Here is a 6,232-nt window from a genome sequence, read left to right as displayed (position 1 = left end):
ACCCTGATGCCGTGCACACCTGTGGTCACAATTCAGACTGTGCCCAGGCTGCCAGCCTTGCAGCCACAGACCATCCGCATCCCACCGGGCAGTGAACGGAGGTGGCGGCCACCAACATCGCTCTGGGAAGCCCTCGAGCACATTACAGACGGCACTTGCTATCATTTCCAGAGCTCTTGTGTGAGAAAAACGACGATTTGATAGGGTAGCAACGCGTTTCTGAGTCCTATCAGAGGGGTCCCTCATGCCTGCCACCCAACCCCTCCTTCTGGGCCAAATCTGGCTCCTGCATCTATTTTGTTTCATTAACAAGAGGACTTAGAATTTCCTTTAGTCTCCAAGGTCGAAAGATCAGGAGAATTGACTTACACGCCCAGACCCTGGCTTCTCTAGAACCCTCGGGACGAGCTACACCTACATGCGGTAGGTACAGCAGCCATCTTTGCAGCATTGCTTGGCCATGCCTTCCTCTCCCCTCCCTCTCCGCTCTGGTCCATCCTCATCCCACTTCTTCAGAAACAAGCAACAAAAAGCCAAGCCAAAAAGGGCAAATGCTTCATTTCTAACAGAGAGCAGTCTCACTACCTTGTTTCCTGTGTTGACGGGCATCCTCCTGCCTTCCAACCACAGGTGGCGCTTCAAGGTGAGTGACCCCCCCCCCGCCGTCAGGACAGGTCTGCTCTCAAGAGAAATGCAGAGGAAAGCTCCCCAACCCCTGCATCCCCACTGGGGGGCCTGGGTTCAGAGGGGCATCTGGCCCGCCCGGCAGCCTCCTCCCACTTGCTAATCCAGGGCTTCCAGGCTGCTTTTCAAACTCCTTCCTCCCTCCCCCCTTCCTTCCTTCCTTCTCCCCTTCCTTCTTCTCCTCCTCCCTCCCTCCCTTCCCTTCCACAAATGTCTGGTTGACCCCTCCAAAGTGCTGAGTGCCACGAACTGAGTGGCGTAAAGTCATTCTGTGTCACTTCTGGGTGTCAGAAATCTGAAGTGTGCTGGCAGGGCTCCGCCCCTGCTGGAGGCTCCAGGGACGACTCCATTTCTTTGCCTTTTCTGGCTCCTTGAGGCCCCTGCTCTCCTCGGCTCGTGGCCCCCTTCTGCAGCTTCAAAGCCCGCAGTGGGGCATCTTCTAATCTCTCTCCCTCTGCATCCATAATCACCTCACCTCTTTCCTTTCTTTTTTGAACTTTATTGTCCAGTGACGGTTGACAGTCAGTATTATTGGTTTCAGGTGTGCAGCACAGAACATTGCCTCTCTCTGACTCCTGTCCTGCAGTCTCCCTCTTACAAGGTCCCTGGAAGTTCAAACAAGCTAAGTACTGGGCACTGAGCGTGAACCCATCAATATGGGGTTACCGTTGACCTTGACCAGAATGAGAATGGAACTGCTTCTGCAGAAAGAAGGACATCCGCCCTGGCTGGTGCGGCTCAGCAGATTGAGTGCTGGCCTGGGAACCAAAGGGTCGCTGGTTTGATTCCCAGTCAGGGCACATGCTTGGCTTTCAGGCCAGGTCCCCAGTAGGGGGCGTGGGAGAGGCAACCACACGTGGATGCTTCTCTCTCTCCCTCTCTTTCTCCCTCCCTTCCCCTCTCTCTCAAAATAAATAAATAAAATCTTTTTTAAAAAGGAAGAAAGCAGGACATCCCTGGACTGTTCTCTGTGCTAAGCAGTACCGAGCACACCCCTCCTAGGATTCTGGGGTGAAATTATCAGTCTCTAATTAGCATCTAATTAGGTGTGATATAACCATGCCATCAAATTCAGCTCCTTTTCTAATGCCAAACTTGAGAAATAGACAACTGTAAAATAATACCTTTTTAGCTGTTCTCTGCCAGAAGATTTAGAGATGTCATTTTTTAAAAGGAAGATTTAATTTTAGAACTAGCAAACAATCTGAAAAGTAAAGTTCAGAAGAGTTGCAGAATCCCAATGACATTGAATAACTTTATTACAAGTATTAACAGGAGTTACATAAATGAGGGAGAATAATAACAAAACAGCTAGCATTTATTTTCCTTCTGCTACATCCCGAGCAATGTGTTCTTTTTAAGCATTTGACATGGATTGTGTCATTTATTCTTCATGATAATAAAATCAGGAGGTGCTATGATCAGGCCCACGTTACAGATGAGGAAATAGAGGCTCAGAGAGGGTGAGCAACCCGTGGAAGGCCACACAGCCGGGAAGCTGTGCCCCACCCTTTGCAACCACGATTCGCTGCCTCCTGGGGGGAGCGGCAGGCAGCTGGAAGCTTGGGGTGCAGAGACAAATGGAACACGGTCCACACACCCTCAGAATTCATTTTAGATCGTTGGTCCTCCAAGATTTTTTCCCAACAACAAAAAAGTAGACCACCCTTTCCTAGCACGTGACCCAGCCATGCTTACTACTTAAAGGAATGGTGCCGAGTCCTTCCCGTAACTTGGGGGTCTGGGGATCCCCAGCGGCTCCCAGCCCCCAAATTGAATTACTATTAATGAGTCGGAGTACGCCTTTCCAGATTCTTTTGTCCAAAGATGCTTATTTTCAGACTCTGTGTAATCGGACTCCATGCAATCAGCTTTTATTACACATCCATCTATTGATTTACCCAGCGCACCTTCGCAGATAAACAACACAAGGTAGAGGTTCTAAAGGTGAAGTTCCAGAGAGTTCTGGAACACTCGGTGGGCCAACACAGTGAGCCAATCGCCATGCTGGTGCCCTGCTTCTTCTCACAACCATTCCTCACGATTTTGAGAGTTCCGGCCTGTGCAGCTGTGCCCAACCCCACCTTCCCTGTGACCAAGTCCACGAGCAGTGCTGAACTGCTTATTAAAGAAAAATACATTGTCTCTGAGTCCATGCCAAAGTTCAAAGGGCAATGGCCCAAACATGCTTGCCCAACAGGGTCACCGGATGCCTCTGCAGCCCATTGGTGGAAATCAAGGCAACAGCCAGATTACCGGAGGCCAAAGAACCAGTTGTTTATGTCCATCTCCGGGTACACATTATCTTTGCAACACTTATCAGAGCCCAACTCCACACAGGAGATCGGATCAAATAATAGGTGAGGTCCCTGGCGCCTGCCAGGCTTCGGAGAATCCCAAACAAACACAGAAACAAGCGCCCACGCAGAAGGGAAGTTGGTGTCTGCTCCCAGCCATGATAGTCAACAAGGCAGGACCTCACTTCCCAGCTCGCCTGGGGCCGTCCTGACCTGGGCACCTGGGACGCCTCCGGCCCTGTTATATGTGAAATTCTTCCTACTTTAAAGGGGGCCCAGGTACCTCTCCGGGCGGGACACCCCCATGTCAAAGCTGGAAATCCAGAAGGCCTTTCGGAAAGACCCTCGGAGCGCCCCATTTCCCAACAGTGGAGATATCCAAGTTCATTACAAATGCCTTCCGCACGAATGAACAGCTGTTGACTGAAGTACGATGTTCTGGGAAGGTCTCTTAAAGTAAAGAGGTCAGAGGTCGTTCAGTCACTTCGGTAAACATCACTGTGTAGCCGCAAGAGGGAACCACAGTGACACTTCTTTTTGTAAGACTTGGGGACAGAAGGGTCAAGTTCACCCTCCCCGTGTGCTGGGATGACAGTGAAAAAAGAACAGACGGGGGCAATGGACTCCAACAGCCAGCCGTTCCTCAGAGAGATGGCGGGGCCCTCTCTGTCCCACGCCTTCAGATGTCCTTCCTTGTCATAGATAGTTTGTTCTCCCCACGGGTCGATAAACGACAGCAACAAAAATAAAATCAATAAGCAGTGAGTTACATGGTACTTAAGATAGGGATGTTCTGAATCACAGTTCCCGCCCTTTGGGCAAGTCTCTTAGCCTTTCTATTTCTTTCACGGTGAGAAGGCGATTATAACACTGCCCCTTCGTAGGTCTGTCCCCTCCAAACTCCATCTTTTGAAAGAGGATCCCCTCAATGTCTCCAAAGTGACACGCTCTTCAATGGGAGGTTCCCCAGTGGGTTCCAAGATGCCCTCACTCCACTCAGTGACCCCCAGGAATGTCTAGTAAGAGCAAATAACACTTCCCACTTTAGGAGCAAAGTTTAGGGAGCTGCTGGTTTGTCTCCCCTGTCACGCCTTCTGGTCCCTTCTTCCCTGTCACCTTCTCTGCCCTTCAAGGCTCTCTCCTCCTGCTCACGCCTCCGCCCTCTCTCCCCGTCTCCTCTCTAAGCCCCTGCATTTTCCCCTCCAAGTCTGCCTCCGTCACCTCCAGGAAGGCACTAAAGTCGTGATTGCTCCGCCAGAGAAACTCATAGACATGATTTAAAGGAAGTTATTACAAGCCAATTTTCCCATGACCTCCGAACATTCATCTTCTGCATAGAGCATGCAGACGGTGATGAAAACCCAGATACAGCGTCCAAACCAGCAAGCCCAGCAGCCCCCTAATAAGTGCATTGCTGATGTACCTGAGTTTCTTTCAAAAGTGCATTCGGTCCTATCCTTTGTACTATCAAAATACACCACCAATATATCTGAGGACATACTGTGCACAAGAACGTGAAATCAAATTCGAATGGAGAATGGCTGAGCAGACAGACAGAATGCCCTTTTATGGAAATAGACGGGTCTCTGACCGTGGATGGGAGAAAAACTATTGGCTGATAAGCTCACACCGAGGCAGGCTGGGTTCCCCACGCCTCCCCACCTCCAGCCTCCAGATGTATTTACTCACAATCAGCTAATAAGAAAATTCCACTCAAGCTTTGTTAAAATTTTGAAAAAATAATGAAAAAGAGAAAACAAAATAGTTTCCTGGAAGGTAAACTGTGCCCCAAAAAAGTATCAGTGCAACCGCACTGTGCCCCTCAGACTGATATAAAATAATGCTGAATGTCGACTGTACTTGGAAATGTTTTTAAAATAATTCTAAATCTATCAGTGGGCCACGAACAACTTTAATCTGTCACTGGTTCCAAACTCGCATGCGTTTAGTAGCTAGTTAGAGAGTGAACTGAATGGCTTCTGGGGACCGTCAGAATTGTTCATCTCCACCAAAAAAGAACGGATTGAGGTGCAAATCACCCAACAACCGCGCACCCCCATTGGAGTGGACAGCTGGGTGGCACGCAGTGTTTTCACAAGGACATGGCCCCCTGGAGTTTTTAAGGTTCTCCCTGGCCCTGGGCTCCCCTGGGCTTCTCCTTCACTTTCCCCCACCCTCCCACCTGCCGTGAAGGAGGCATCTGGAAAGAATTGTATGAAGTCCAAAGTTCTGGAAAAGACTTCAAGCACATGGGCCTCCAGCCCCCTCCTGACATTTGCCCCTGTTTCCTTCTCCCCCTTTTCTACCTTTTTTGGCTGGACATCCTCACCTGCTCTTCTCCTTGTTGCTTCCCCATAGCTCCTCCACAGCGCGCTCTTTCTACCCCCAACTTCCTTTATTCCATCGACTTCGGTGACCCCCATGTTTTGCCATCCTGCCTATCTGCCCTCCACTCTCCTTGCACCTGCCTGCGGCTCAGGTCTCTTCCAGGTCCCCTCCTCCGCCTTCCTGCCCCGTCCACCCACCTGGCCTGTCCCCAACCCATCTTTCCAAGCTTCTTTTGCTCCCTCCCCTTCATTCCCCCACTTTGTCCATTTTCCCCACCAAGGCACTGGGAACGCCCTTGCAGGTCCTCCTCCACTTTCCCTCCTCATCTATCCCTGTCGGGTCTCTCAGTGTCTCCTGCAGGTCTCCCTCCACTTCCCTTCACATCCACGCCCCCACCACAGCTCTCCCAGTGCCCCCTATAGGTCCCCCTCCACTTCCGTCCTCGTTGATCCCACCTCCCAGGTCCTCTAGCGCCCCTGCAGGTCCCTCTCCACTTCCGTCCTCTGTGGATCCCACCCCCAGGTCTCTCAGCGCCCCTGCAGGTCCCTTTCCACTTCTCCTTATCCACTCATCCCGCCCCCAATCCTCATAGGTCCCTCCAACCACTACCTTCGTCCAGAACCCCTCTGCCCTGGCCCCGCCCCTTGAACGCCATCCCCATTTTCTGCTCTGCGCCTGCGCACAGCGCCCCCTCCATCGATCTTCGTGCCGGCGGCAGGCAGTCCAAGGTGGAGCCCACCAGGAGAGGGTGGGCCGGCACCAAGGCCACGCCTCCTGGGTAAAGAATCACCCCGGGGGCCAGACTCCGGCCCCCAGCGGAGCATGTGCTGCTAGTCTGCTCCGTGTGGGCAGGTGACAGCGGGAAGGGCGGACAGCAAGTTGTGGAGGGGCCAAGCTGGGGGAGAGGCCAGGAGTGGGGGTGC

This window comes from Sturnira hondurensis, unplaced genomic scaffold (assembly GCF_014824575.4).
Source record: "Sturnira hondurensis isolate 20B ecotype Veracruz unplaced genomic scaffold, ASM1482457v3 Scaffold0011378, whole genome shotgun sequence".
Lineage (NCBI taxonomy): Eukaryota > Metazoa > Chordata > Mammalia > Chiroptera > Phyllostomidae > Sturnira > Sturnira hondurensis.
This window is presented reverse-complemented; position numbering follows the sequence as displayed.